This window comes from Vicugna pacos, chromosome 1 (genome assembly GCF_048564905.1).
Source record: "Vicugna pacos chromosome 1, VicPac4, whole genome shotgun sequence".
In the NCBI taxonomy this organism is placed as follows: Eukaryota; Metazoa; Chordata; class Mammalia; order Artiodactyla; family Camelidae; genus Vicugna; species Vicugna pacos.
Window position 1 is genome coordinate 122,502,031 of NC_132987.1, and position 11,062 is coordinate 122,513,092.

At 49.3% G+C, this 11,062-nt stretch overlaps 1 protein-coding gene across 1 annotated transcript in view; it reads left to right on the plus strand.

The window, feature by feature from the left end:
• Positions 1–2,990, plus strand: part of RRP1B (ribosomal RNA processing 1B) — a 37,413-nt gene extending 34,423 nt beyond the window's left edge. Inside the window, exon 18 of the mRNA XM_072969962.1 lies at positions 2,499–2,990. The gene's annotated coding sequence lies outside the window, so the exon portion shown is untranslated. The remainder of the gene's footprint in view (positions 1–2,498) is intronic.
• The last annotated feature ends 8,072 nt before the right edge of the window (positions 2,991–11,062 follow it).

Consider the following 11,062-nt stretch of genomic DNA (forward strand, 5'->3'; position numbering starts at 1 on the left):
TGTCCGAGTGCAGCATCCGTGAAAACCAGCGGCGAGAAGTGAGCGCGCGGTGGGCGGGGCGCGGCTCAGCGGCCGAGCGTGCGGCACTGCGCGGGGCCGGGCCCCTCGTCGGTACCTCCATTTAGAGCAAACGAATGAATAGACCTGATTACCTCCCCTCTCCCCAGAATTACCCTTGACATGGGAAGACGCATACCACCGTATGTTAATGAAAATGGCAGGTTGTAAAATAATGTGACAGATCTATTTTACTCTTAAAAAGAAACATAAAAATTCTAGGTTTACATCAAAATCCTACCAATGGGTCATAGAATTACACACAATTTTTACTTATAAACATGTATTATTTTAATTCATAGATCTCAGTTTTTAGAATAGTTCTACATTAATAGAAAACTTAAGGACACAGTAAAGAAAATGTCCATATACCCCTCCCACACACATGGTGTCCCCTGTTGTTAACCCCTGGAATTAGTGTAATACGTTTGTTACAATCAGTGAGCGGCGTTATAACATTATGAGTAACTAAAGCCTGCAGTTTGCACAGCGTTCGCTCTTGGTGTTGTACATCCAATGGATTTTGACAAATGTGTAATGACTCGTGTCTACCATTAACGTCTCACACAGAGCAGTTTCACTGCCCTAAAAATGCTCTGTGCTCCGCCTGTTCACCCCTCTCTCCCCCTTACCCCCGGCAACCACCGATTTTCTTGTACAGCCTCTGTAGTTTGACCCTTTCCAAAGTGTCACACAGTCAGAATCATCTGTAGCCTTTTAGGACTGGCTTCTCCCACTCAGCAATACACACTGTTTCCTCCACGTCGTTTGTGCTTTGATAGCTCATTTGCTTAACTTCAGAATAACATTCCACTCGGTTTGCTCATCCATTCAACTACTGAGGGGCGTCTTGGTTGCTTTCACCCTTAGCAGTTGTGAATAAAGCTGCTATAAATGTCCATGTGCAGGTTTTTGTGTGGACGTAAGTTTTCAACTAGGAATGTAATTCTATGGCAAAACTACGTGTAGCTTTATTTTGAAAGCAGCCAGACTGTTCCAAAGTGGAGGTGCCATGTTGTGTTCTCGCCAGCAGTGAATGGGAGTCCCTGTGGCTCCACGCCCTCGTCAGCACCTGGTGTTGTCAGGGCTCTGAACTTGAGCCGTCCTGATAGATGACCCCCCTTAGCTGCGTTCGTTTGCGCTTCCCCGGTGGCATATAACGCTGGCAAAGCTTTACGTGCTTGCTACGTGCGTATCTTCTTTGGTGAGGGGTCTGTTCAGGTCTTTTGCCCATTTTTAATTGGGGTGTTTGTTTTCTTATTATCAAGTTTTAAGAATTCTTTGTATATTTTTGTATGTTTTGTGTATTCTTTGCGTTCTCTGATGGTGGAACGCAACACAGCGACTCACAGACAGACAGGAGGCTGGACTCCGTTACCTAGAGCTCCAGACGAGAGAAGACTGCCACGCAGGGCCACATCAAGGCTGCACCTGGGGGCATCAGCAGGCTGACATGACCAAGGAAAGACTTGAGGAGCTTGAAGAAACCATCAGTGGAAACCAGCTCAAAAGCAGAGAAAGATGTTGAACAGAAGATCCAGGAACTATGGGACAATTACAAAAGGCGTAGCCCATGCGCAGCTGGAACCCCAGAAGGAGACAAAGGAGAGAAAGGAACAGAAGAAACATCTGAGGGAACAATGGCTGATGATTGTCTAAAATCAGCGGCAGACACCAAAGCACAGACCCAGGAAGCTAAGAGAACACCAAGTGGGACAAATGCCAAAAAGACTGCACCCAGGCGTGTCACATGCAAACTGCAGGAAACCAGAGACAGAGGGAAACTTAAAAGAGGTCAAAGGAAAAAACCACCAGCAGGCCTGTGGAGGCACAAGGGTGAGGATTACCTCTGACGTGTCCCCAGAAACCACGCGGGCAGGAGGAGGGGCAGTGAGATAGTCGGCGTGTTCAAAGGACAAGAACCAGTGTGCGCTCCGTACCCAGTGACACCTTCCTTCAAACGTGGAGGAGGGAGAAAGACTCTCTGACAAACAAAACCTGGGGCATTTGTTGCCAGCAGACCTGCCTTGTGAGAAATGGGTGTGTGCTCAGAAGCATTTCTGGGTCATCTTTCTCTGGTCACCTGGGACAGCAAGCTGGAGGGCTGGCGTTTCTCTCCATCTTTGCAGCTGGGCCCTGGAAGCACTCCTGGAGGTAACACCCTCCCCGCCTCAATGTGTCTCCTCCCCAAGAGGTTTTAACTCTCAAGTTAGTCCACACTCAGCCTCCAGCCATTTGTCAAGCATGATTTTCACTGTTCCTGCAGTGACTGGTTCTGGAAGCTTCCGCACCAGCCAGCACTGGCCCCTGCCCTGAAGGAGGTAGCCTGGTGGGAAGCTGGTTTTATTAATCACCAGCAGGTGTGGGAGCACACGCTCGGGTTAACAGGCCTCGCTATTGTAACGATCGCTTTACCGAATCGTACTCTCTCCTTTGTGCAGGCACATGAGACGTGCATAACCGAAGCCCACGCTTTCTGTGCTTGTCACTGTGCTGCTGCTTCAGAGCCAAGGGTCCCACAGCACACAGGCTGAACTCTGGACACCAGTGCCCTCCTCATCTGCAGAGCTTCGCTCAGCTGCCTCGGAGCCGCTTTGCCAGCAGGACCTGCTACCAACTGGCTCCTCGCCGTGAAAAGCAGAGACATGCCCTGCTCGCTTTGCTGAGCTCGAGGTCCTAGGCTCAGGGCTGCTTGCGCTCATGGAAAGCCACAGCTCGTCCCCCGCCCCGGCCGGCAGGACGCGCTTCGCTCATCAGGCGCAGGCGGACAGCGTGGGCCGCTCCTGCTCGCGGAAGACAGTGCCTGAGCGCCCGGCTGGGGACAGCGGGGCGGCTTCGCGCGCTCAGACGACTTCTGATCGTTGTGCGGAGACTCTGCGGTGGTCTGGGTTTTCGTTATCAATTGTTGGGAACACTGTAACCTCGCTCATGATTGTTGGGGGCTTAAAATAACCGTTTGTACCGTCAATATTGTAACTTCTCTCGAGTATAAATTAAGATCACAATGTTTCTGTTTCTCACTGACTGAAACCGCTGGCCTGCGTCCCTGCACGCGCACCGTGCCCTTTACTCCTTCCTACAGCGCATTTCACTTTGGCTCTTTGTCTGACTCTTCTCAGTAAATACAGGAGCTCTGGCTCCCTCTCACTCTCTTGACCTGATACAGTCTTGAGTGATTTCGTTCTTCCGCGGTGGGGTTTTTGCTGGACAAAACCCACGACGGACAGAACCCACAAGCATGTGTTGTGTGTATCATCTGATATGATTCCCACAGGAAATCTGAGCCAGCGATGCTGTTATCGCCCCGTTTTCCAGATTAGGCAGAGGTGAGCTGAGGGTTCACCTCGGGCTTGCACAGTCCTTAGTAAGGACCACAGGTGGGCGAACCAGGGACTCTCACAGGCTCTGACGCTGTGCAATCAGGTCTGGGTCAGCCCTGGGCTGAGGAGGGCTGGCCTGTTTGGCGTGATAGCAGAGGCAAACAGAAGACCCTATACCTCCTGATGACATATTTAAGACCATTTAAAACTCTAAACGGAGTAACTGTGGTTCAGGCATCCAAAATGGAGATGGGTGGCCGTTGCGGATGTGGTTTCAAAATATTCCTGCATCAAGAACTTGAAATTTCTGAACTGCATGAAAATCAAGGATACACAAACCTTTCCCTAAACAGTATGTTGGCCCCTGCCAGCTGCCAGCTGCAAGCTTGTAGTTTCAAAGTACCCCCTAGACACAGGCTTCTCAACTATGTAATCATTTCCAACCCTAGCCAATCCTTGCTTAACAAGCACCCTTAACTTCTTCCAGCTCCAGTCCTAATTCTTGGCAAACAATTTTGTAACTTTGTGTCTTTTTTGCCTCTATCAGCCTCCCCCATTCTGTAGTCTGGCAGAACACAATTCAAGTGCTTCTTAAATGTGTCTGCAGGGTTACAGTCCTAACAAACTCCAAAAACAAAAACGCCTCTTTATTTCAACCACGTCTCCATTCTTGGAATTCTTGGTTAACACTCTAAAAATCCAGCTCCTACAATTAGACCAGTCCCTTTTATTTGCATATATAATTTCTATAAAACTATAGGGAGACGTTACACAAGTTCTTCTCTAAAAATGTCTCCTGTGTTTTTTATTTCCCAATTTTCAAGAATTCTTTAAGAATACAGATGCCTGGGAACTACAGTCACTATCTTGTAATCACCTATAATGAAAAAGAATATGAAAAAGAGTGTATGCATGTATGTGCATGACTGAAACATTGCGCTGTGCACCAGAGATTGACACAACATTGTAAACTGACTATACACCAATTAAAACAAAAACAAAAAAATACAGATACCTGATGTGTCTGTGTTAAAATTGTCTTCAGCTGCTGACAGGAGTGTCAATTACACACTTTCTTAGAATACAGTTTGGCAATATGGATTTAAGGATCTGAAGATTCCACTTCAAGGAATCCATACTAAGAAAGTAACTAGAAATGCACAGAAAGATTTACTTGCAAGTAAGTCCGATGAAATAGTTGTAACACTGAAGAGCGGGAGACAGTCTGACTATCAAGTAACAGAGGATGAAAGGAATTCTTGTAGCTCCACCTGATGGAGATAACGAAGCCGTTGAAGACCGCGAAAAAAAATATAAGAAATAAATTAGAAAGCAAAGAAAAAATAAAAATTTTAAAAAGACCATGGAGAAACAGTGGAGGACATGTTGAAGGTATAAAAAAAATACCACAGGGGGGAGGGTAGAGCTCGGCGGTAGAGTGTGTGCTTAACATGCACGAGGAAGTGAGTTCAATCCCCAGTACCTCCATTAAAAATAAAAATAAAATAAAATAAAAAATCAAGGACCACCCCAAAGTTAAATATATATATATTATAATGTATATACATAATACATTACCATCCCAGTGTTTAAAAACCCTGACGTCAGTGCGCTTCTTGAGCACTCACCATGCGTCACACACCTGCCGCGCACCATGTGAAAGCGGTGCGCTTAGAAAGGAGACCAGCAGGCCGCGCGCCCTCAAGCGCAGGGCTGAGGAGCGTGCTTCTCTCCGCAGCGTTTCTAGTCTTGCCGCGCTTCCTGCAACACGAGTTCTCTTACAGCCAGAGCAGCGTGAGCGGCGTTTGCGCATCGCCGTGGCGTGCGGCACGCAGAAAGGACGGGAACCCCTGCGGCAAAGCTGACGCAAGCCAGCCAAGGCAGCGAGGCTGCCTCCAGGGAGACGGGACGAAGACCCAGCGCCCGGGGAAGGCGAACTCGCAGGAAAGGGAGGATTTCCTCGCTTTCTCTCTTTTCTTTCTTGGTGAACAGTTTACCCCAGGCCCCTGAGGGTCTAAAATTCCTGGCTGTTGGCCCAGATTCTGAATCTTTTCCTGTTAGAGTGTCACTGTGGGAGGGGGGCGCGGGGAGAGGAAACGCTTCAGGGAAGGCTGGCCAGGACAGAGCGCAAGGCGTGACGACACCGCGGCAGGCGGGGACTCCGAGCAGCGAAAGCCCCTCGCGGGCTCCCCTTCAACCCGACACACGCTCCCCCGATCTCGCGAGAAGACTGTCCAGGCGGCCTGGGGCTGCTCGGGGTGGAGCCTGGAGCTGCTGGGGTGGAGCCTGGAGCTGCTGGGGTGGAGCCTGGAGCTGCTCGGGGTGGAGCCTGGAGCTGCTGGGGTGGAGCCTGGAGCTGCTGGGGTGGAGCCTGGAGCTGCTCAGGGTGCAGCCTGGGGACCCCGGGGAGCCTGGGAGGCTGTCACAGGGGCCCGCTAGTGACCCGAAGGCAGCAAGCTGAGCTTCACACCAGACAAGCGTGCTTGAGGATTGAAAAGTCAAACTACACTCGGACAGCCCAGGAAAGAACCCAGGGGATTTTCTAGAATTTTGAAAAGACACTGGCCCAAAGTGGGGGTGGGTGGGGCGCGGAGGCAGTTAGGTTTATTTATTATTATTATTTATTTAATGGAAGGACTGAGGACTGAACCCATGACCTCGTGCATGCCAAGCATGTGCTCTACCACTGAGCTACACTTTCCCCCTCAAAGTGTTTTAAATGTTCAAAAATCTTGTCCCCAAGATTAAGCAAAATAATAATAATAACTTCTAATTTAAAATTTTTTCAATTTCTTATTTTTTTATCTATTCTAATTTTTGTTTAAACTTGTAACCCAGCCTTGAGGTTCCGCTGTTGCCTGTTAAGAAAGACATTCTAACTGGGAAATGACCAGAAATCTGCTCCCAAAAGGATGGAGCAATTTCTTAAACATGGAAGGATTTCAAACTAGAGTCTTCATTCCATAAAAATGGCGCCTGGAGTCCCTTGGTCATGAGAGAATGCAGAATTTTCCACCAGCTTCTGTTCAGCAGGGCCAGGGGAATCTTGGCTAAGCACTGAAGAGGAAACTCTCACTGAATGCTCCATCATGCTAGGCGCTGAGTCTGTCTGCTGAATGCCCCTAACATCACTTGGACATGATACTGGGATCACTTCCCTCCTCTGGTTCCCGCCCCTCCCAGCGCCAGTCCCAGCCTTGAGATGGAAAACCTGACTTTCACAGGCAAACTCACCAAACCCCCGAGCCCCCGCTCCAAACCACTCCTCTGCCCAGCTTACACTCTGGGAGGCACCGTCCCTCAGCCATAACTGCCCCAGGGGCGGGGACCACACAGCTGGAGACAGCCCTGTGCCCCGGAGCCTGCGGATCATTCTAGCCAGTCGGCATGCGGCCTGGCACCTGCCCTGCCTTTCTCGTTGACGCAGTGGTAAAGGTTCCTGCTGGTAAAAGACATGTTCACATATTGAGATATATATAACACGTGAGTTCACTTAAATTTGATGCTGACTAAAACAGCCTGTGTGTGGCCCATCGAACATGCACCGTCCATCTGCTCTAATTATTATGGAAAGGGCACATTGACCAGGAGTAAAGAAGGTCCATCTTGAAAAACAAAAAAGACCAACCGCCCGTCTTCCCGGGGCACCGGTGCTGGTCCTCCTTTGATGATCAGGCCCCTCCCACGTGCTGAGGCCACGCTGACTCACTGTGTCTGTGCTGGTCTGTTTTTATTTCGAAACCTTGAGAAAATGCAGTCCTGACTTGTTTAATGCTCTTTGTTCTGACACGATAGAAAACTGCTGGAAGCCCTGCTTCTCTGGAGCAGTTTCTCGGAGGAGCCTGGGAAGCAGGCTTCCAGGCTGGTCCTCAGTTTGGCTCAGATAAAACTCTCTTCTATTCTTATTATTGATTGTTTATTGATTATTTTCATCGACAGTGCCCAGGCCTTCCCCTCGCTCCTTCTGCCTCCTGACCCAACCCAGTGATTCCCGGCGTGGGCCTGCTGGTGTGGCACTGTTACCTGAAACTCTGTTTGCCTCTGGATGGGTGTCGAGCCAAAAGACACAGCGAAGCCAAAGGGTGGGAGGAGGAAGGATGTATTACTTGCACCAAGTAAGAAGAACACTGGGGATCTTTCCCAAAGCAGGGTCTCCCCAACAGCAAAACCGGGGAAGTTTAAGCTAAGGGCACATGCATATTCATGTAGGGCAGTTGGCAGAGTCCAGGCTTTAGTGGGTTGAAGTCAAGGGTCGGGAAAGGTCAACATCTTCATCCCTTGGGTTCCAGCTGATCTGGTGGTTGAGCTTCAGGCTAACCTGGACCCACTGAAACAGATCTGGGACTCTTTACAGCTGATGTGTCATCTTTGCTGTTGTTTCTTCTCTTGCCTGATAACAGTCCTTGTTTCTGCATTCTTTTGTCCCGTTTAGATCATGAATTACTGAGACCTGTTCCAGAACGAGCACTGTGACCAGGCTCAGATCACAAACGGCTTAGGCTAAAAACAGCTTCTCTTGTGTCAGGAAGAGCTCGCCTGGTTCTCTTTGTCAGGACCCCCATCCTGTCTGCTTACAGCATGCCCCCACCTCTTAGGAACTGTGAGTGACAAGCTGTCTTTACTGGCAGGCATCTCCTGATCTGTTTGTTGACCTCACCATATCTGAATAATAATACAAGCTGAATTTTTAAACACTTAGCTAAACGTCTCAGCCAAAGAAGACCAGCCACCAGCAGGGCAGGAAGTGGCCCTGTGGAATGTGTTATAGTTCACTAGGTGGTGTGGTCTGAAAATCGTGACAGGGCTTTGAAGACATGCATAGCCCATAAGGCAAAGGGATTTTCTCAGTCTGCTGGGGCTGTTGTCACAGAAGACCACATGCTGGGCAGTGTCACAGACACATCTCCCAGTTCTGGAGGCTGAAAGTGGGACTCAAGGTGCCACTGGCTCGGTTCCTGGTGAGGTCCCTCTTCCTGCCTTGCAGACAGCCACCTGCTCACTGTGTCGTCACGTGGCCTGTCCTCAGTGCTTGCACACACAGAGTGAGCTTTCTGGGTTTTTTTCTCCTCAGGACACTAATGTAAGCAGATGGGGTCAGGGTCCCCAGAGAAGGAGAACCAGGCATGTCTTTCCTGACACAAGAGAAGCCATTTTTGGCCTAAGTCATTTGTGACCCGAGCCTGGTCACAGTACTCTTCCCGGAACAGGTCTCAGTAATTCATGATCTTAGGGGGAGTGAGGGGGTGCAGGAACAAAGGAGAAGCAGTCAAGAAACAGTAGTTCAGTGACAAAACGGGGTCCTAGCTCCTCCGGGGATGTACGTAACATCTGACAAATGTCCTTGAGTCTGTGGGAACCAAGGCCCCACTCACCTTTCCGAGGAGGATGATGGTGCTGACGCGCATGACTTCACTCTGTCTGCTGCCTGGGCCCCTTCATGAATACGCAGGGACCCTTAGCTTAAAACTTTCCCAGTTTTGCCATTCGAGGAGATACTCGTCAAATAAAATTCATGTTTCATGGCAAGACAAGAAAATTTGATTTTTTAATTCTTTTTTACAACTATTTTCCCCTTGCATGCGTGTATATGTGCTTATATAATATATATGTATGTCTGTGTGTCTCACGTCTTTCTTTCCCTGTTATGCCTGGGGAGCCTCCCCAGGCAGAGCTGTGCTCCTGTCCTAATTCCTGCAGGGGCTCCCCAGCCTCACTTTTCATGATTTTTTTCTTACTTTATTACAAATGTTGTTTTTACTTTATTATTTTTCGGGGGGGAGGTAGTTAGGTTTATTTACTTATTTTATTTTTTTAATAGCAGTACTGGGGATTGAACCCAGGACCTTGTGCCTGCTAAGCACGCGCTCTACCCCTGAGCATGCCCTCCCCCAAGACAAGAAGAACGTAAACACAAGTTCTTCTCTGCCCTTTGGCGTCCTCTCTCCCCACATGTGGATTTGTTATGGAACTTGTGTTCCTGTGCCAGATGCACAGTGAGGCCCAACAAACTGAAAGGTCACAGTTTGGAGCAGAAAAAGGTTTATTGCGGGGCCAAGCAAGGAGAATGGTGGCTTGTGCCCCCCACCCCAAAAGCCCCCTGAACTCCAAGGGTCTCACTGAAGCATTTTTAAAGGCCATGTGAGGGGGTGCGCCCCAGGGTGTGGCATCAGCTCGTGCACAACCTCTGATAGGCTGATGCTGCAGGGTGATTAACATTATCAGGCCTTAGGCACCAGGAGGTCTGGGGGCCGCATGCTCATGGTCATCAAGTAGTTAACTTCTCGCATTTGACAGCGGCTTTAGCATCTGAAAAACTCAGGAAATATACATGAGATACTATTATCTGGATACTTCAGAGCGGCACTACAGCAGAGGATGGGGGGTGGTTTCTGCTCCAGGAAGGCCCCACAGGGTCCTGCTCAGGTACACACTGCGTGTCTGCATTGTGCATCAGCCAACCTCCCCTACTGGTGGGAATATCTGCTCAACCATGAAGGGCAACATTCTCCCAGCACCAACAAGAAACTCCTTAAGAGATAGCATTCCTTCTCCATCTCATAAGGGGGTCACAAGACCCACCAGGATGCCGCTGAGATCTGTATTATGTAAACTGTCAATAACATGTCATGTGTTCTGTCTCAAAAAACTAGTATCATTGTGCCTTGATTTCTAAAGGGCAGAGCAGTTCTCAGAGGTTTCTGAGATGCTCTTCCCAGTTTATAACCCTCAAATTTGGCTCGAATAAAATTTTCCATTTCTTTATAAGGTTGACTGATTAATTTTTCCTCTACACACTGGTGAAGGAAAAACCAGTGTTCTCCCTACTTGCTGCAAGTAATAATAAATCCTTCCTTCTCTCAGTCTTTGGCTTGGTTGCTTTTGGCTTGACGTCCACCAAGAGGCATATCCAATTTTCAGATAGCACTAATCCTATCAAATCAGAACCCCACCCTTAGAACCTCATTTAACCTTAGTTACCTCCTAAAGGCCCTGCCTCCAAATGTCATCACTTTGAGGGCTCGGGCTCCAACACGTGGATTTTGGGTGGACAAAATATTCAGGGAGAGGGAGGAACTGTAGATGACGGATCAGAGGAGGGGTGAGGTTGGCTGCTGAGAAAGGATTCCTCAGGCCCCCCTAGGAGCCAAGGGCAGCTGACCTCACAGAGCAGGAAGAAGGGGGCAGTAAGGACAGTGGCTAGTGCTGCTGGCCGCTGTGGATTCCAGGGGCTCTCACCGGGCAACGCCGTCACCGACTCTGTAACCTCTGGTTTCTCTCCCTCAGTTTCCTCACCTGTGAGACAGGATGAATCTGCACGTGCAGGGTAGTCATGAAGACTACCTGTGTTAACTCGGGAAATATGCTCAGTGCACAGCAAGCACCTAAGTGTTAGCTGTTACTAACCAGCAGTTGATTATTACTGACCCCGGGACTTCCTCTTTAAAATCTGGACAGTAGGCCCTGCCCTCTTCCTCACTGTCCCAGGCACTGCATCCGCCTTCTCACCAGGCTAGAGAGGTTTAAACCAGCTCCCCTGGGCCACCAGAGTGACGGAAGTCACCATGTCTGCAGGGAGGAAACCCTGTGGGCAGCGGGGGTGAGAGTGGGAGGTGAAGCGCAGGGTCGTGACCGCAAGGCTGGGCGCCACCCGATTGGGTTTGTTCTTGCCGCAGGTTCTGAACAAG